Genomic DNA, 22,014 nt, shown 5'->3' with positions numbered 1-22,014 from the left:
ATAATAGTTCAAAGATGGTTCTAGCTCCTTGAGAAAGTATAGAATACTCTATTGCAGTGACAGCCAAATTTCTCAGGTAGGGAAGATGAAATCCATGGCCAACATTGTACATGTAACACTCGGCCACTGTCATGGTGCCATATGCCAGTACTGGATCTAGGGTTAGGTGGGCCGTATACCTTGTCCGAATTTCCTTCATCATCTGATTTTTTTTACAAATTAGTAAATTTTACAATGAATAATTCTACCATTACTATACAGTAGGTCAAAATAAATATTTCCAATAGATATTTTTTTTAATACAACTAAATATAAATATTTCCAATAATTATCCCATAACTATTGTTCTATATAGATTATTTTCCAATAATAATATTTCCTTTAATATAACTAATTCATTATTTTCAATAAATATGTCTTACTCTGAAAGAACAAATATTCACTACAATATTCTTAACCATTATATAATCATCTCATTGACGCCTGCTCCTACGAGCTCCCACCAGTGGATGGCCACGGCAGAAGTTTTTCCATTGCTTTCTTTTCATACACTAATTCCTTGCCTGCTCAAAGTACTATACAGTAGGTAAATATAAATATTTCCAATATATATTCCTTTTTCTAATAAAACTAATTATATATATATCCAATAATTAATTCTTACATTACTCTTGTTGAATTAGAAAATATCTTCCATAAATGATTTGTCAATTAATATAGATAACTTTTTTTTCCAATAAATATTAACTATGAAAACAAATATTCTTCCCCCCTTCCTTAGAAAAGCAATAAATGTAAAGTTGGGAGCATATGCCACACCTGCAAGTTACCTTGTAATCATCATGAGCTATAGTATTCCCATTTGAAACTGTCTGGTGGAGTGTAGGCCATTGCGGGTCAGCTCCGTCACACACCTTCAACACCTCTCGCTTCCTCTCATATGTCACCTATTTAATACCTTTACTACTACTAGCTAACATATGAGAGGGAGCTAGAGGTGTTGATGGTGTTGGGCTGAGCTGACCCATACTGGCCTACACCCCACCAGCCAGTTTCAAATGGGAATACAATAAGGTTTGGTATGAACCCATTATATTGGGCCACATGCAATCATAGTATATGCCACTAATTTTACCTGGTGAAAAGTAGCTCAGAAATGTTATTACCTTATGAGTGATTTGGACATATATTATCGTAATTACTTGACGGACGGGAGTAAAATCTATTTACAGTGTTACATATCCTTTCGAAGGCTGCTAGGTTTTTGTATCTCTTTTTCTTATTTTAAGTGCATCAACTCTAGAGCCTTTTTATTGAGAAATTCTTGGCTTTGTCTTAGATTGTTTAAATTACTTTCTTTGCAGCAAATCTCTTCCTCTTTACACCTCTCCCTGTCTTACTATCCCCTGTAGAACTTGTAGATGATGAGGGGAAAGTTGCTGGGGGATCAGCCTGCAGTGCACCTATGGTGGATGAATCAGGATCCGCTGCTGGTTCAGCTGAGGGGATAGGGGTGGGATCTTCAGCAACCGACTCTGAAAAGACAGCAGTACAAAAGAAAATTAGGAAATATTAGTAAGAGACTATCGACACATGAGTATTGGTGGAGCGCTAATGTGAGTTTCAACTGGGGAGGATTACAGTCAAGCTCAAATGCAGAGCAAGGCACTTTGGTATCTCCACCTTTTGGCAATAACAGGCACTGCCTGAGTAGGCGAAAGCTTCGGGATTTAATGTTGCTTGGGGAAAAGCCATCGTGAAAGGGTTTTCAGACAAAAGTATTTTAAAATTTGTGACTTGTGCAAGTCAGGGGATCCTACCATGAGGGACCCTGGATGAGAAATGGGCTTGCATCGCATCCTTTTAACTATAAACGCCCCAGTGTTGTTGTTGTTGTTGTAGGGCGAGGAAGGCAATGCACCTCCAAGCATATGCTCCTATTGACTGGCTTAATATGAACAAATTTTTTTTTAGGTACTTTTCTCTGTTAAGGAATGGAACTGCTTGATAAAATTCCCCTTACTGATATGTAGAGGACTGAAATGTAAGTATTAAATAATGCTAATTTGATACAGCAAAAATCATGTGCATTAAGCGCTCTTCTGCTTAGTTTTGGCCACAGGGGCTGGTGATGCCAGAAAAATAAAGAAATATTGCTTTAATGATTTCTTGCCATAGTCTCCTTCCTGCAAAGCACCACATGCATCAGGATATGGTGATACAGCAGATGAAGGTGGAGGAGTTGGTATTTCGGTGCAGGTGCTGTCATACTGGTACTCGGAGAACAGCAATTCATTTTTCAACAGCGACGACACAGTCTCCTGTAGAGGATCATACTTCGGGGGTGTTGGGGGAGGACCTCCACCAGTCTCTCTTCTTCTTTGAGTACGTTGCAAAGTCACTCTTGACTCTGAAATACAAATATATATATATATATATATATATATATATATATATATATATATATATGTATATATATATATATATATATATATATATATATATATATATAAAACAACTATACAAAAATATAGTCTAAAAAGGGCAAATCTGTGTAAACTAGGAAGTTCATGTTTTCCTAGTATAGTAACTAATCCTCATCCTCATCCGTAGTAAGGCCCTATACTATTTTTACAGTAATACTCAGGTTCCTGAGATAGTCTTTTTATATTATTTAATGTTCTGGTTACAGAGTCAGTATTACTGAAGAAAAGACCCCAAATCACCTAGTAAATTTTCTTCATCTGTAACCCTTAGATCTCTTTTTTTTCTAACTATTTTTAACTCCAATTAGTTCTGAAAATTAATAACATCAGGACTGACTTGTAAGAATTTCCCTGAATTTCTTGATAATAATTTATGATAATCGTTTCCAGAACCTCTTCATGGGGCTCAAATTGTTCTGAATAAAGATATTGAGGTTAAGTGTTTAAGGTGTAATTATTCATGGGATTATTTATTCTTCACTAACTATGTTACTTACCGAGTGTAACAGTGCAGACTAGGTTACAGCAGCATAGCTAGATATCTATCAATGCGGAGGGGGCACCTCAGGGAGGAACGGCTCTGCCCAGTCAGCCCCCAGCCTGGGGTTCGATTCCCGCTCAGGGCGAGATATTCTCCGCTGCCAAGGAGGGATTACTGTCCCCCCAGGAGCACCGGGGGGACCAAGGAGTGTGTGGCGTGTGCAAGACCCAGCAGTGCTCACAGATCGACTATAATGAGATGAGCCTTGCTCTTGTCAGAAAGTGCTTGATGATTATGACGAGGCCAGCTCATTATCAGGCCATGAGTTGGACATGTTTCCGGTCAACAAATTTATTTCAAACATACACACACACACACACACACACACACCCACACAAGGCAGGGGCATTCTAAAGCCACCTAGAAGGTTACTAGGGCATATGCGAAGGTCACCTCAATGATAGATATTGCGGCATGGCAAGTAGTGGGCGTAAGGTTCCCCTTGTTCTTCCCTGCAGCTGCTAGGTTGAGACGGCCACGAAGACCAAACTCAAACAGGTTAAGTAAAATTCCATGACACCAAGCTGTGTCATAGGCCTTCTCCAGATCAAAAAAACACGGTCACCTGGTGGTGATTATTGGCAAACGCCTCACAAACTGAGGACTCCAAGGATAAAAGAGCATCCGAAGTGGAGCGCACCTTTCGGAAACCATATTGCACCGGGGTCAACAAATTCCGGCTCCAAGTACCACATAAGCCTGACATTCACCATCTTCTCCATCACTTTACAAATGCAGGATGTTAAAGAAATAGGACGATAGTTAGTTGCTTGGAGATGATCTTTCCCAGGCTTCAGAATGGGGAGAATTACAGCAACATTCGCGGTCTTCGCTCTAATTTTCATTCTGTGGAACATCATCTCTCCTCCTCTAAACCTCACCTTCTCTTCCTTACCGAAACACAGGTTTCTGAGGCTACTGACAGCAATCTCTACTCTGTTCCCTCCTACTATCTCTATCCTAAATTTCAATCCAAAGCTGGATGTTACGACATCACTTGCTCTCGTGCCCACGACCTTGACTCTTCTGAATTTTCCACCATCTGGCTAAGACTTCATTGTCACTCTATTACTAAATACATCTGTGCTGTTTATCCCTCACCTAACTCTACCAACTATGTAAAATTCTTTGACTATTTGAATTCAAAAGTGGAGCACATCTTGACCCACTCTCCCTTCGCTGAAATCTCCATCCTAGGAGATTTCAATGTTCACCACCAGCTTTGGCTTTCATCCTCTTTCACTGACCATCCTGGTGAACAAGCCTACAACTTTGCTATCCTCAACGACCTAGAGCAGTTGGTCCAGCACCCTACACGTATTCCCGACTGTCTTGGAGATCGGCCCAACATTCTAGACCTCTTCCTTACCTCAAACCCTTCTGCTTATTCTGTCAAACTGTTATCTCCGTTGGGCTCCTCCGATCACAACCTTATTTCTGCATCCTGTCCTATCGCTCCTGTACACCCTCTGGACCCACCTAAGAGGCGTTGCTTCTGGCATTTTGCTTCAGGTCGGTGGGACGACCTGAGGTTGTACTTTTCCGATTTCCCGTGGAATGATTATTGCTTCCAGGATAGAGACCCCTCTGTGTGTGCTCAGCGCATCACAAAGGTGATTGTCTCTGGAATGGAGGCATACATTCCTCGTTCTTTCTCTACTCCTCACGCTAAAAAGCCTTGGTTTAATCACGCTTGTTCTCGTGCTGTCAATGATAGAGAGGTAGCTCACAAAAGGAACCAGAGCCTTCAAACTAATGCTAATTATGAACTTTACATTTCTGCCCGAAATCGTGCCAAATCTATTCTCCGACTAACCAAAAATTCTTTCATTAATAGAAAATGTCAAAACCTTGCTTTCTCTAACTCTTCCCGTGACTTCTGGCATCTAGGCAAAAACATCTCCTCCAACTTCACTTCTTCATCTTTCCCTCCACTACTCAGTCCTGACGGCAACACTGCCGTCTCATCTATCTTTAAGGCTGAACTCTTCTCTCAAACATTTTCTAAAAATTCCACTCTGGACGATTCTGGGCATATTCCTCCTACTCATCCCCCCTCTGACTCCTTTATGCCTGTTATAAAGATTCTTCAAAATGATGTTTTCTACGCCCTCTCTGGCCTCAATCCTCAGAAGGCTTATGGACCTGATGGAGTGCCTCCTATTGTCCTTAAAAACTGTGCCTCCGTGCTGTCACCCTGCCTGGTCAAACTCTTTCGCCTCTGCCTGTCAACATCTACCTTTCCTTCTTGCTGGAAGTATGCCTTCATACAGCCTGTGCCTAAGAAGGGTGACCGCTCCAATCCCTCAAACTACCGTCCTATAGCTTTACTTTCTTGTCTATCTAAAGCCGAAGTGATAGCGTACTGGACCCACATTCGCCGCGTGATGGACGACGCGGGTTCGAATCCTCACGCTACCACTCGAATTTTTCAGTCACCGCCGAGTGGCTTAAAACTACCCACATGCTGTCCTGAAGACCACCCATCAACCCGGACTCTAGAGGAAGCCGTCCAAGCGAATCAAGAACGAGTTCCGGGGGGCAGCATGAGCCAATGCAAGATGGCGCCACTATAAAAACTCGCCTGCGCCAGAACGGGCTGGGCCGACCATCAGGCCCCACCTGGAAGAAGCCTTGGGCCGACCATCAGGTCCCACCGGGAAGATGCCTACCGGCGCAATAGGCAAACAACGTAAAAAAAAAAAAAAAACGGAAGATTCAAAAGCACCTTTCCACTTCTGACCTTCTATCTGATCGCCAGTATGGGTTCCGCAAGGGGCGTTCTACTGGTGATCTCCTAGCCTTCTTAACTGACTCTTGGTCATCCTTTCTTAGCCGTTTCGGTGAAACTTTTGCTATTGCGCTGGACATATCAAAAGCTTTTGATAGGGTCTGGCACAAATCTTTGCTTTCTAAACTTCCCTCCTACGGTTTCTATCCTTCTCTCTGTACCTTTATCTCCAGTTTCCTTTCTGACCGTTCTATTTCTGCCGTGGTAGACGGTCACTGTTCTTCCCCTAAATCTATTAACAGTGGTGTCCCACAGGGTTCTGTCCTATCTCCCACTCTTTTTCTTTTGTTCATTGATGATCTTCTTTCCAAAACGAACTGTCCTACCCATTCCTACGCCGATGATTCCACTCTGCATTACTCAACTTCTTTTAATAGAAGACCCACCCTTCAGGAACTTAACGACTCAAGGCTGGAGGCTGCAGAACGCTTAGCCTCAGACCTTACTATTATTTCCGATTGGGGCAAGAAGAACCTGGTGTCCTTCAACGCCTCAAAAACACAGTTTCTCCACCTATCCACTCGACACAGTCTTCCAAACAACTATCCCCTATTCTTTGACAACACCCAGCTATCACCTTCCTCAACACTAAACATCCTCGGTCTATCCTTAACTCAAAATCTCAACTGGAAACTTCATATCTCATCTCTTACTAAATCAGCTTCCTCGAGGCTGGGCGTTCTGTACCGTCTCCGCCAGTTCTTCTCCCCTGCACAGTTGCTGTCCTTATACAGGGGCCTTGTCCGCCCTCGTATGGAGTATGCATTTCATGTGTGGGGGGGCTCCACTCACACAGCTCTTCTGGACAGAGTGGAGCCTAAGGCTCTTCGTCTCATCAGCTTTCCTCCTCATACTGACAGTCTTCTACCTCTTAAATTCCGCCGCAATGTTGCCTCTCTTTCTATCTTCTATCGATATTTCCACGCTGACTGCTCTTCTGAACTTGCTAACTGCATGCCTCCTCCCCTCCCGCGGCCCCGCTGCACTCGACTTTCTACTCATGCTCATCCCTATACTGTCCAAACCCCTTATGCAAGAGTTAACCAGCATCTTCACTCTTTCATCCCTCACGCTGGTAAACTCTGGAACAATCTTCCTTCATCTGTATTTCCTAATGCCTACGACTTGAACTCTTTCAAGAGGAGGGTATCAGGACACCTCTCCTCCCGTATTTGATCTTCCTTTCGGCCACCTCTTTTGTTTCTTTTTTAGGAGCAGCGAGTAGCGGGCTTTTTTTATTATTGTTTTTTTTTGTGTGTGTGCCCTTGAGCTGCCTCCTTTGTTGTAAAAAAAAAAAAAATGGAAAATCACCGGTACGCCAAATGAAATTGTAAAGATCCAATAAAAATGTAAAACCACAATCAGACATGTGGCGCAAGAAAGCATAAGGGATGTCGTCTGGACCTGGCGAGGAATCATGACACTGGGATAAAGCCGTCTTCAACTCGGAGAGAGAAAATGGGATATTATAAGATTCCCCTCCGGTGGAATCGAAGTTAACGCCGAGTGATTCCAAATCCCGGCGATGACGAGCCCCTGGTGCAGTAGGATCTTTCCTAGAGACACTGGCAAAGTGCTTGGCGAATAGGATACGAAGGACTGTGCCAAATGGCTTGAGTAAGGAGTGCAAGGCACGGTAGGAAAACGATGGATCGATATTCACCATCTGAAGTGCGTCCAGCTTGGAAGAGGGACGCACATCAGAGCTACCCCCGGAATGGGAGGCAGCCTTGTCAGACACACGTGGACTTTTGTGTCGCACGGACTTGTTTTGGTCAGCCCCTCTAGGAGGTAGGGACTTTCCAGCGGCACCACCAGGAACGGTGAAAGGCTCCAAGGTGGCGACGAGAGAGGACCGTGTAGGGGTAATCGGGGACAGGCGGACGTCAGGGAGAGAGGCAGGCCGAGGCAAGGGAAATTTACCCATACACAGGGGAGGTGTTTCACTCCCCCACATCCCCACCCACCACGGAGCCCAGCAAGGGGAGGCTGAATGTTGGGGCCAAACCGCACCCAACAGCCCCACGGGTAATGGGGAAGTATACGCATCCACTGCCAGGTGTTTAACGGCGGCCGCGGGACCGATGCGACCGCCCACCCGGCAATGACCACTTGACCCTAGCCATCGCATGACCATCCGATTGATGCAGTGGGGCCACACTGAAGCGCCCGTCTTACCCCAACCCTCCCACCAAAGGACCGTGTTGCCCACCGAGGGGAACTACACCCTGCCCCGCGGTGGACTCAACTCCCAGATGAGAGGGCACGGGGAGTATACGGGACGCCACGCACGGCAAACACGTGGGGAGACAGTAGCCCTGCCTTGGGTGGTAAAAGGGCAGGGCGGGCGAAGGCAACATCACCAGTAGGCCTCTTCTACCGGTGATGAGGGGGAAGCACTTGGTCCACGAGGCCAACGGACATCGAGCCCTATCGAGGTAGGCAAGCCACCACGGTAGATGGTGCCGCCCACCTCGCTTCAAGCCTCGTCACCACGACAAGGTGACTCCCCTTCGACGGGGTGCATCGGGGGAACTGAGTGAGGGGTCAATAATTGACTGTGTATCCGTTTGCATATGATAATGTGTTGGATGACCGGTGTTAAATATGCAGAGGTCTAGATCTTCAATTACAGATGCCACAGTGGCTTCTCTTGGGTTGCTGGTGGTATCTTCCCATAGTGTATGGCGACTGTTGAAGTCGCCGAGTTGTAAGAACGGTGAGGGCAGTTGGCGTACCAGGGTCAGGTGGTCTTGCTTATTGAGTGCTGTATTGGGTGGGAGAAACAGGGAACATATAGTATAGGTACGTGTAATGTGGATTTGAGCAGCAGTAGCCTGCACTGGTGTGTTAAGTGAGAGCGGAGTGTGTGCTATGTCGTTGGAGATGAGGAGACACGTACCTCCAGAAGGAGCTTGTGTGGGATCTGCTGGAGAGTATATGGCACTGTAACTACGTGGGGGAGGATGAGCGTATGCTCCTTACAGTGTCTCCTGGAGGCAGAGACACTGTGGCTGGGAGTCTTTAATGAGAAGGTGGAGATCCTCCCAGCTTCCTCGCAACCCGCGGCAGTTCCACTGCAAGATCTTGAATTTTAGTTATTTTTTTCAGGGTGCCCCCGGAGAGGGACCTCCCTGTAATAGCACCGAGATTTCACTGGAGGGTTGACCCCAGGGCAAGCGTTTTCTTTATCGGCCCCAGGGGCGATGTGACGGGGCCGGGGAACACCTAAATTTCCCCGGCCTCTTGCTCCCGCCGGCGGCCTACTCACCCTGCCCCACCCCACCCCAGCCTTCCGCCACTCTGGTGAAGCGGCAAGGCAGCGGGACACGGGTGGAGCCTCAAGCACAGACTGTGCGGAGGCGGTGGACACGGGCGCCGGCAGGTTCGCACCGTGACCTTGATTGGCAGCAGTCACCGGCTGAGGGTCAGCCGTTGCCGCTGTTGCAGGGGTGGCGGCTGCAGCCGGCACCCGGGGTTCTTCCAGCGACCCAGAGTCGTGACCTGGAGAAGGCACTTTAGCAGGAGGGGTGTCCTGCAGGGATTCCTCGCTGCGCATGCGCTTTTGCTGATGGGGCTCATTGAGGCCATCAGCAGGCGTCTGGTTAGATGAAGCGGACTTAGTAGGCAGACTTATTAGAGTAATGGGAGGGGCAGTCTTAGCAGAGGTAAAACGGCGATGGGCATGGGCGTTGAGGGCAGCGGCATACGTCATTCCGGGTTTGGCCATCTTTGTACGGGCAAGTTGTTTAGCCTCAGCGAAGGGTACCCTTTCCTGGTTGTGTATTTTGCGCACTTCCCTCTCAAAGAGGAAGCGCTCACAGTCCTTTGATGAGGCAGGATGAGGTTCACCACAGTGGTAACAACGCACAGGTCCAGGGCAGTCGTCCCCGTGGTTATCCATTCCACATGACATTTTTGCTAGGCCGTTTTTCAAGCGCCGACAGGTCTGGGTGACGTGACCATACGCTTGACAATAGAAGCACCTTCTTGGGTTGGGGACATAGGGCTTCACATTCAGATTTAGCCAAACTAGCTTAACTGTCTTGGGCAGTACTAGTCGGTTGAAGGTAATAAACAAGGTTGGTGAGGTGTGAGAATTCCGTCTACCTTTCGTTTCACACGGCGTACTGAAGCCACATCGTAGTTTTTGAGATCTGTAACCAGTCGTTCTTCTGAGTACCGGAGTAGGTCCCGTGAAAAGACAACACCCCGAGATTGGTTCATGGTGCCATGGGGAGAGCAGGACACTGATGCACCCGGAACAGAGGTAAGGGCGCGGAGCTTTGAGCTCTCTTCCGGTGACGAAGCCTCAACTAACAAGCTACCGTCCCCTTGTGGCGTGATCTTGGGCTCACGGCCACAAGCCTTGACCAGACAACTGTGCACTTCAAAAATATCCAGGTCGTTTATCGGGCAACCATCCACAGACTTGACTGTAATGTACTTTTCATATGAAGCAGGTTCATACATACCAGGCAAAACTTCTATTTGGGAAATTGGGAAGTTCCCAGGTCTACGTGAACTATTCCGTGGACCTTTGTGTCGCACGGACTTCTCTTGGTCAGCCCCTCTACGAGGTAGGGACTTTCCAGAGGCACCACCAGGAGCCGTGAAAGGCTCCAAGGTGGCGATGAGAGAGGACCGTGTGGGTGTTTCCGAAGACGGGCGGACGTCAGGGAGGGAGGCAGGCAGGGGCAAAGATAACTTACCCATACAAAACAAAAAGGGTTTCACTTCCCCACACCCCCACCCACCACGGAGCCCAACACGGGGAGGCTGGATGTTGGGGCCAGCCCGCACCTAACAGCCCTAGGGGTAATGGGGAAGTATACGCAGCCACTCCCAGGCGTTTAACGGCGGCCGCGGGACCGTTGCGATCGCCCACCCGGCAGTGACCACTTGACCCTAGCCATCGTATGGTCCTAGCCAGCGCATGACCAGCCGATTGATTCAGTAGGGCCACACTGAACCGCCTGTCTTATACCCTAACCCTCCCACCAAAGGAGCGTGTTGCCCACCGAGGGGAACTACACCCTGCCTCGCGGTGGACTCAACTCCCAGATGAGAGGGCACGGAGAGTATACGGGACGCCACGCACGGCAAACACGTGGGGAGACAGTAGCCCTGCCCTAGGTGGTGAAAGGGCGGGCGAAGGCAACATCACCAGTAGGCCTCCTCTACCGGTGATGAGGGGAGAGCACTTGGTCCACGAGACCAACGGACATCGAGCCCTATCGAGGTGGGCAAGCCACCACGGTAGGTGGTGCCGCCGATCTCGCTTCAAGCCCCGTCACCTTCGACGGGGCCAAAAGGAGGAAGGCTCTCTGAATATTTCTACAGTGTCCTGAATCACTGCACTCCAGGCGTCATTCCTTTCCTGCTGGAGGCGATTTTGGAGGAGGTTTTAAAGTTGTTTGTAGCATTGGTATGTCAATCCTCTGGTGCTGGCTTCCCGTTGTATTGATTGGAATTGCGTTAGGAGCGTGCGTGTTTGGTGAGAAAGTGAGTGGTGGGGGAGTTTTTTGTATCGTGTTAGGGGTATGTGGGTGTTTATTGCGGTTGTGACAGTGTCATACCAGGAGGTGATTGCCTGGTCGATCGCTTCCCTTGGGGTGTTGTTTAATGGGCGCTCGTTGTTGAATTTGGTTCTGAAGTCTTCCTTTACGGAGTCAAAGTTTGCCTGGGAAAGGTTTCGTTTTGGCGGGGACAATGAGAGGATTAGTATTGTGGAGATTTTTAGGATGATGGAGATGTGGTCGCTGGTGGTGACGGGGCTATAGCGGGCTTCGCTACAAACCCAATCACAACGCGAGGGACGCGGAGTCTATGCGCTAGATCCATGCTGATCCTGCAGTACCCTGTAGCTGTATATATATCTCACTAATAATATTAATCAGTTGCTGTCACACCATCACCGTGTTTGGTTCTCCCTCTCCTGAACTTAGAAGCTGGACTGCCTGATGTATCACCCGCTACATTGGTGACCCCTGAGTGACGCAAGCTGCTCCCTTGCCTCTCGTCACAATGGACACGCCCTCCACCGACTCTTCGTCCAACACAGACCCCCACCCAGCCGCAGCAGCACGTCTAACTACCGATCTTTTCCAAGATCGACGCACACATCTGGTTCCGGCGAGCAAAGGTACAACTCCGCCTCAAAAGAGTGAGCAGTCCAATCTCACGGGCAGACCACGTCTTAGTAGCTCTCCCAGACGAACTTTTTCCGCGCATCTCGGTATGGTTGGAAGCCAAGTGCGACGCCGCCATCGAATACGACGCCCTGAAAAACTACCTACTTCAGCGTTTTACACCTTTCCCCGCAGCGCGAGTGTCACGGCTCCTCCAGCTCTCGCAACAACCCCTTAGCGACCAGAAACCTTCCGACGCCCTTCTCGAGATGCGGGCCCTGGTAAAGCTCCCTCCAGCCACCGACGGGGCGTCTGGACATCTAGACCTGCTTCGGGCACTGTGGCTCCTCCGCCTCCCGGAAACTATCCGCGCTGCCATTCCCAACGCGGAGAAGATCGACGAGGACGACCTGCAACAACAGGCAGATAGCCTAGTCGACACACTCACGGCTTCAACCAGCTGCATCAGCGCCGTGCCTTCCGACACCCCACTATCATTCCACGATGACGAGGTCGACATCGCGGCAGCAAACCGCCTACCACAGAGAACTCAACAACCACCGGCGAAACAGTACTACGCCCCGCTGCCACGATCAAACCACCAAGGGACCAAGAAGACGTTCACTGAGCAGCTCAGCTACTACCACGCCAAATTCGGCCCCAAGGCAAGAACCTGCCACCCAGGAAGCTCGTGGCCAAAAAAAAAAAACGGGTAGGGCGGCGGCCCCCACCGGTGTTAACGCCTTCCTCACCGATCCTGCAACGGGGGTGCGTTTCCTGGTCGACACTGACGCTGCCCTTTCCCTCCTGCCATCTGCACGATGGAAGAAGCCCAATCAACCAGCGTCCAACATCCAGCTCGCTGCGGCCAACTGCACACCTATACCAACGTACGGCCGTCGGCACCTCGATATCAGCATCGGCGGCCGCACATTTGGATGGAGCTTCATGGTGGCAGGCGTCACTCTTCCCCTACTTGGGGCAGACTTTTTAGCCCACTACCAGCTCCTCGTGGACGTCGCCAGATGTCGGCTGGTGGACGCAACCTCCCTTACCGCCACCCCCACCGCTGCCGCACCCACTGAGTTCGCCCTACAGGTAGTCGTCGAGGTGACTGACAGCTTCTCTCACCTCCGCAACACCTACCCCGATGTCTTCAAGCCAGAACTCCGACAACAGCCAAAACATCCGGCAAAACATGGAGTCTACCACCATATAAAGACATCATGTCCCCCGGTGTTCTCCAAATTTCGTCGTCTGGCCCCTGACAAGCTCGCCGCAACAAAACATACCTTTACTGAGCTCGAGCGTCTGGGAATCTGCCAGAAGGCGTCAAGTCCATGGGCGTCACCTCTTCACATCGTGACGAAGAACATAAGAACATAAGAACATAAGAACGCAGGAGTCCGCAAGAGGCCGGTAGGCCTGTACGAGGCAGCTCCTTTGACCCTAAGCTCCCGTGTATCTAACCCCACCTAATATCGCTGTCCATGAATTTATCTAGTCTATTTTTGAATGTGACAATTGTATTGGCACTCACCACATGACTGCTAAGCCTATTCCACTCATCCACCACCCTGTTAGTAAACCAATTTTTGCCTATGTCCCTGTTGAATCTGAATTTATCCAGTTTAAACCCGTTACTTCGTGTCCTACCCGGTTCTCTTACCAACAAAACCTTATGAATGTCTCCTTTATTAAAGCCCTTCATCCATTTATAAACCTCGATCATGTCTCCACGCACCCTTCGCCTTTCTAGAGAATGCAAGTTTAACTATTTGAGTCTTTCCTCGTATGGCAAGTTTCTCAACCCCTGAATCATCTTAGTCATCCTCCTCTGCACCGATTCTAACATTTTGATTTCCATTCTATAGCAGGGTGACCAGAACTGAACCGCATAGTCAAGATGAGGTCTAACTAATGCTAAATATAGTTTGAGGAAGACTTCGGGGCTTCTGTTGCTTACGCTCCTTGAAATAAATCCCAGTACCCTATTAGCTCGATTTCTAGCTTGAATGCATTGTGCCCTTGGACGGAGATCAGAGCTCACTAAGACCCCTAAATCCCTCTCGCACCCAGACCTACTTATGAGAGTGTCATTTAAGCAATAGTTATGTGAGGGATTGTTCCTATCTACACTCAGAATACTGCACTTCCCTACATTGAACTCCATCTGCCATTTACCCGCCCAGTCATATAATCTGTTGAGTTCACCTTGGAGAATACTAGCGTCCTGATGCGACTCAATTACTCTACCGATCTTGGTATCATCTGCAAATTTACTAACATCACTACTAATTCCTGTGTCTAAGTCATTGATATAAATAATAAACAAAAGTGGACCTAATACCGAACCTTGTGGGACCCCACTCGTAACACATCCCCAGTCAGATCTTTTACCATTGATTTGCACTCTTTGCTTCCTATTGCTAAGCCACGCCTTGACCCAGTTCAAAACTTTACCCTCTACTCCGTGAGCCTGTAATTTAAGCAACAGTCGTTGGTGAGGAACTTTGTCAAACGCTTTACTAAAATCAAGATAGATTACATCATAATTTTCATCTCTGTCAACCGCCTCAAATACTTTATTGTAGAAGGACAAGAGATTGGTGAGGCATGACCTACCTTTTGTGAACCCATGCTGCGAGTCGTGAATTAAGCTATGTTTCTCTAAATGCTCCTGAATGTTCCTGGCTATTATGGACTCCAGCATCTTCCCTATAACCGATGTTAAGCTAATTGGGCGATAGTTTGAAGCAACTGACCTGTCCCCCTTTTTAAAAATCGGCGTCACATTAGCTACTTTCCATAGGCTCGGCACATAGCCAGTATTTACCGACATCTTAAAGATGTCGGTTAGTGGGTCACTGATTACATTACCTAACTCCTTTAATACCCTCGGAAATATCCCGTCAGGACCTGGCGACTTGTTCTTCTTAAGCTTATCTATCTCATCCTGAACTACTTGCCTGGTAATGATTATATCCCTCAATTTATCGCCATCCCCGCCCTCGTACACCTGAACTCTTTCAGGTATAGTCGTTCGATCCTCCTGTGTGAATACTGAAAGGAAGTAGTCGTTCAACAATGTGCTCATATATTCGTAATTTTCTACTAGCTCCCCTGTGTTTGTTTTCAGCGGTCTAATTTTCTCCCGTGTTTTTGTTCTATACATCTGAAAGAAGCCCTTAGGATTACTTTTCGCCTCATTTGCTACTTTGATCTCATAGTTCTTTTTTGCTATCCTGATGTTTTTCTTAACTAATCTAGATAGTTCGACGTACCGGCCCCTGAGATGTGTTTCCCCATTCTTTATTTTCTGATAAATTCCCTTCTTTAACCCAATCTCGTGTTTTAGTCCACGAGTCATCCACTTAGGATCATTGTTTTCTTTTCTAAGTGTTCGCTGTGGTATATGCTGTTCTTGCCCCTCTACTATTACTCTAACTAAATTATTGTAAGACATTTCTACCTGGTCCTCCTGGCTCTCCAATCCGCAGTTCTGGCCCTCATGAATCCCTAAATTATCCCAGTTTACCCCTTCAAGATGTCTTCGAAGCCCCTCGTAGTTTGCTCTTCTAAAATCTGGCACTAACACTGGGTTTGGTTCGCGGGTTACCGCCCAGTCTAAGCTAAAACGAACCGTTCTGTGATCACTATTTCCTAACTCTCCGCCCACCTCCAACTCACGTAGCAAGTTCCCATTATTGGTTAGGACTAAGTCTATCTTATCTCCTCTGGTAGGCTCAGTAACTACCTGCTTAAGGAAATTATCTTGTATAACTTCAAGAAAGTCCTCGGCTTCCAGGTCACCCACTAGATCTTCTATATTCCTATAATTAAAGTCCCCCATTACGCAGACATTTCTACTCATACTCGCCCTGCCAATCTCCTGTAGTAATATACTCGTGTCGTGCCTGTTAAGGTTGGGTGGCCTGTATATAACTCCTAGAGTTAGTTTTTCTTTCCCTTTGTAAACGTCCACCCAAACTGATTCTGAATTCATGTTAGTTTTGACTGAGTTGTTAACTAAACATTTAAGTGAGTCTTTAACATATAGCGCAACTCCACCTCCCTTTCTGCCCCTTCTGTCTTTGTGAAACATCTGATAACCCGTTATTTCAAATTCTGATCTAAAATTTCTATTAGTAGTGTCTATCCATGTCTCAGTGATCGCTATTATGTCAAAATTTTCTGAACAAGCTTCACCCCTTAGTAAGTCTATCTTTTTTCTGAGGCTCCTGCTGTTAGTATAGAAGATTCTTAGCCCGTCCTCTGTTACTCCCCTAGAATTACTTCTAAGCTGCCTGGTTATATTATGAGCTAGATGTCCCCTCCCATTACTCCTCCCCCCCTCGCCTATACTAAAAAATCCCTCAGGGTACCAAGTGCTCGCTCAAGGGAGTCTGAGAGAGCCTCAACACCCTTGAACGTCAAGTGTATCCGTCACGGGCGTAGAGGGCGTCGTTGCCAAAGAAGAGGTCCCAATTGTCGACGAACAGCCACCCATTGCGCCCGCAGTGCTCAGCAAGTCTGCTGTTCACTGCTATCGCCCTGGACAGCCATCCATCGCCAACGCCCCTCCTTGGCAGGACGCCACACACTACTGGCGACCCACCAGCGTCACGTATCCTGCCTAACAATTCTCTAAAACGCCTGAGAAGGTCCTCGCTTGGCACACGAGAAACGTCGTTTCCGCCACAGCTGAGAAAGACAATGGGGTTCGATCCCTCGCTTGCCATACACGCCTCAATCCTGTCTGATATATGGCCCACCCCTGCCCCTGGGAAACACACCCTCGTCCTGTTCTTATCCTTGGAGCAAAAATACCTGTCAACATAACGAACCTGACTATCACCAACAACAAGAACCCGACGTTCGGAAGGGGGGCCAGGAGGGGTGGGTGAAGGGGGGAGGGGAGAGCGGGAAGGAAGGGGAGGGACCTGCTGTGAAGAACGAGGAGAAATTGTGGAAGAGGTGGACGGTGGAAAGGAGGAGGAGGAGACGGACGAGGAAGAAGGAGCCAGGGAGGGTGAGGTGGTGGAGGGAGGAACGGACGAGGAGAGGGGGGAGGACGAGGGGGAAAGGGAAGGTAAGGGACAGGTGTTGGAGGGAGGGACGAGCGAGGAGGCGGAGGACAAGGAGGAGAAAGAGGGGGAGGAGGAGGAGGAGGAGAGTGGGCGGGAAGAGGGGAGAGGGGGGACGGAAGAGGAAGGCGAGGAATTGGAGGCGGAGGAGGAGGAGGGGGAGGAGGAGGAGGAGGAGGAGGAGGAGGAAGGAGGAGTAGGTGAAAGGGAGAGTGAGGTGGGGGAGGGAGGGACGGACGAGGAGAGGGAGGAGGAGGAGGAGGAGGAGGATGGGAGGGGCTGCTGTGTGGGTGAAGACAATACTGGAGGGGAGGAGGACGAGGAAGAAGAGGAAGAGGGGAGGAGGAGGAGGCGGGGCTTGTTGCTGCTGCACTAACCAGTAAGTGTACCTGGGCGGCGAGAGTCGTAACCCTATTCTCTAACTCTATGATCCTCTGATCATCCTTCTGAGTCTTAACGCAGAACCTACAAACGTCCTTGGAAAGAAAGTACTGCTTGGCCATGCGAAGGCCACACCCAGAACAACGCTTGAGGGACGTCATGGTGAAGATATGGGCGAGGCAAGACGGAAACAATTAGGCGCGTTAAGACGATAACAAAGTACGCAGCTGCGGTGAGGTCGTCAGGTCAAAAATGTGTATCTAGGAAAACATACCAACAGCTGCTGTGAGGTCGCAGTCAGGTCAATTCCCCGGGGAAAAGGGTGTGTCTCGGGTAAAAAGGCGCGGTTATTTCTACCCACCAAGACAAAACATAGGCCAATATTAATATACTGAGAAATCACTTATGTAAAGAAGATAATAACTGTGTTCACTAGGTTTGCGCGGAAAGTGGATTATCTAGTGTTTTGTGTGGACTTAGAAATTAACGTAGCTTGGCGCGCCTGATTCACGTAGTCCTATTATCACAGCACAGTAAAGTATCCTAATAATAGAAGAAGAAAACACAAAAGCAATATAAAAAACACAAAAGCAATATAAAACCGTGTAGCACTGGGTTGGCGTGAAAGAATGTTGAATTTAGTGCAGATGTGGGAAGCTTAATACACTTGTCCTAGGAGTAACTGTGGATCACTATCTAACTAAGTAAATACTAAATCAGAACACTTAGCGGTCTATAGTAGAAGGCAGGGTAATCCTTCTGGTTTTGTAGTCCTCCAGTACAGCAGCAGTTCACAGAAGCACAGAACGCCTTACACCGCGAAAGCAGAGGAAAACAGAGGAAAGAGCGAGTTGGCACCACACAGCAGTGGGGCAAAGTCACGTGTGAACCCAAGGAAGGTCGCGCTCTGACGGCTCCCTCCAACTCCTGCGAGGACTATTGGCACCTCATCACCAGAACAGAGCCAGACCACTACCCGCTGCCCAACATCGCCGACAGCACCTCTTTCCTCCGCGGTGCCAAAATCTTCTCAAAATTGGACCTTCTGAAGGACTACTACCAGGTCCCTGTGCACCCGGAGGACATCCCAAAGACCGCCATCACCACGCCCATCGGCACCTTCGCCTTTAATTACAGCTATTTAGGCCTGCGAAACTCTGGCGCCACCTTCCAACGGATGATGGACGGAATCCTCGGTTACTTACTGACACTGAACCACCCGTCTTACCCCAACCCTCCCACCAAAGGAGCGTGTTGCCCACCGAGGGGAGCTACACCCTGCCCTGCGGTGGACTCAACCCCCAGATGAAAGGGCACGGGGAGTATACGGGACGCCACGCACGGCAAACACGTGGGGAGACAGTAGCCCTGCCCTGGGTGGTAAGAGGGCATGGCGGGAGAAAGCAACATCACCAGTAGGCCTCCTCTACCGGTGATGAGGGGGGAGCACTTGGTCCACGAGGCGAACGGATATCGAGCCCTATCGAGGTGGGTAAGCCACCACGGTAGGTGGTCCCGCCGACCTCGCTTCAAGCCCCGTCACCACGACAAGGCGACTCCCCTTCGACGGGGTCAACATGAACAAAAAAAAAAAAAAAAAAGAAAGGAAGAGGAAGAATAGTGACGCTATTATTCCTCAACCTCAGAGTGTGTGTACGGCTGGGTTCGATTCCCTGCTGTGTTCCCTCTCTTTAAGCTGCCACCAGGAGGTTGTAATATGGCACAACCCCCAAAGCCTGTAAGCGAGGAACGGCAGTTCTATGAACCAGATGGGACGGAACTAAACCAACTGTTTAGTCCCCAGACTCTCCCTGCCCTGACAGGCCAGGTAACACTTGACCTTAACAACTGTCCCACCTGGTAGATAGTGTCCGTCGCTCCCCAGCTTACTATGGGTTGTTCCTTGAGGTAGATGGTATCCTCAGTCCAAAGTTTGATAGTGTGGGGTCGTGGTTACCTTCGGAGGTCGTGGCGGGGAAGACTGCGAGACTGCACCGTAGGCTAGGAAGGCTATATGCATTAATACAGGACATAGGCAGAATACAATTTATTGGTATATTTCCGAAGTTCCCTTCCCCCTAACAATAATCCTCATTCCCGATGGGAGTGTAGCATGTTTTGGTTAATACAAAATTGAAAACCTTCCCCCCCCCTAACAGTAATCCTCACTCCCGAGTGGAGTGTAGCATGTTTGGTTAATACAAAGTGAAAATTTGAATGCAAAGTTCAAAATATCCACCACACAAAACCCCCTACCTAATAGTATAACTGAGGCTATGAAGCTGGAGTCACAGGCGTAAGGCCCACAAACATAAACATTCCCTTCCCCCTTCCGTGGGCATGAGGATCCTTCGTCACACAAACCGTAAACTTAGAGTGTTTTGGGCGCGACGGAACCCGTCGCATCACGGGGGAAGGGGAGGCACGAAGGGACAGCAGACGGCGCCTCTTCCCCCTTCCTGCTCCCTGACGCTGAGACCTCCCCTGTATTTTTCTTCGCATTATTGGACCAGGTGAGCACATTTCCATGTCATAATGTTAGTTTTTTACAGTTTAATGACAGAGGTTACCTATATGAACAAGTAAAAAGGTCGAGTGTAGCCCTCATTGCTTAGAGGAGATGATGCTAGCCTGCACATGGACGAGACCCTCACAAAGATTATTGTCCTTCCATTATGTGCCCAAGTAAGCACATTTCCCTGTCATAGTGTTAGTTTTTAGCTGTTTAATGACAGGGTTGACCAATGTGAGCAAGTAATAAGGTTGCGTGTGGCCCTCAAAACACACATGGATGAGGCCCAGACTAAGGCTATTTTCATCCCATTATTGGAGCAGATGAGCACATTTCCATGTCATAGTGTTAGCTTTTAGCTGTTTAATGACAGGGTTGACCTATATGGACAAGTAATAAGGTCGCTTGTGGCCCTCATTGCTCAGAGTAGACTATGCCAAAATACACATGGCCGAGGACCTTTACTAGCCTATTTTCATCCCAAACACAACTCATATCATTTACGTCTTCACACTTTACCCTAGGGATAAGAATAGCTGCCCCTTAACTATACGTATTATGAAATCAAACCGGTTTGGAAATTAACCTGACCTAGCCAGAAATAACATAAGGCAATCTAACCTCCCCCCTAAAAAACTAACATGACATAACCATGGTTATAGTTTATACTGTATTGGAGGTGTCAGCTAGATAAAGGTTAACTTTGGTAAACTGCTTTAGGTTAATTTCAGTTTGGTCATGTCATGGTTATAGTTTATAATGTATTGGAGGTTTCAGCTAGCTAAGAGGTTAGCTTAGGTAAACTGCTTAAGGTTAATTTCTGTTTGATCATGTCGGGTTAGATTAGTTTATATTTCTAACCCTGCGTGCCTTAATATTGTTAATTAACATGTATTTGCATCTCATAACTATAATATTAAGTCATAAATAGTGAAATGAAGTGGTGTAGGGAAAGTATCATTTTACCTAAATCTAAGTGAACATTTAAATTGGGTAGTTGTAGGCTTCAGTGCCTCTGTGGTGTAGTAGTTAGCATGCCTATCTACAAATCTGCAGGCCCGGGTTCGATTCCTGGGCAGTCGGCACTAGTAGTTGGTTAGGTTAGGTAGGTTGGGTATGAAAATATACCTGGTGTTACTTAAGTGTTATAATTTTTGTCATTGTTTATACAGATATCTGAGAACATGGACGAGTATCAGCAGCTGTGGGATGACTGGGAACTTTTGGATCAATTGGATGAGGAGCTGGATGATCAGGCAGATGCCCAGGGAGCTATCGGACGTAAACGTCGCAGGATTGTTAAAGGTAAAATGTGGTGACAAGTTATATCTTTTTCTGTTTCTGTTGTCACTAATGCTTCTTAGATGTCATTTGATATAAAAATCGTAACTACAGTACACTTCCAGATCGGATGAACCCCTTCACAGCAATGAGTGACGACGAGTTTGTCGAGCGCTTCAGATGCAACAAAACTTCAATGTATGATCTCATTGAAGAAATTAAAGACCAGCTTTCAGCCCCAACTGACTCAAGAGGTGAATGCCCTAAAGCCCCTTGGGACTAAAATTATATGAATGGTTGTGTCGGTGTGAGTGAACCAACATCTGCCGAGAATGGGCCACTCCCCTTCATGGGGGACATTGGCCAAAGTCTATCGATATATAGAGATCAAATGTAATTTATAATTTAATGTAAAGTAAAAAGAACTGGTTGCTTTCACTTCATTGTAATTTAGAGTACATTGGTCGTTTTCCAGTCACTATATAAGTTTCCTCTCTTTACAGGCTGTCCTGTTCCGCCACACCTGCAAACCCTGATTGCAGTTCGTTGCATGGCAACGGGAGACCACCAGATGACATTAGGGGACTGCCATGATGTGTCACAAATGACTGTCAGCAGATGTTTGAAGGTTGTGTCAAGAGCAATCGCTAGTTTGAGCCAGCGTTATATAAAACCTCCTTGCGGCAATGACATGCGACGAACAATTGAGCAATTCCATGACATCAGTGGAATGCCTGGTGTGGTAGGGGCAATTGATTGCACATATCTCTATACTGAGACCATCTGTGGAAAACCCTGAGATGT

This window comes from Eriocheir sinensis, chromosome 6, assembly GCF_024679095.1.
Source record: "Eriocheir sinensis breed Jianghai 21 chromosome 6, ASM2467909v1, whole genome shotgun sequence".
NCBI classification, from domain to species: Eukaryota; Metazoa; Arthropoda; class Malacostraca; order Decapoda; family Varunidae; genus Eriocheir; species Eriocheir sinensis.
This window is presented reverse-complemented; position numbering follows the sequence as displayed.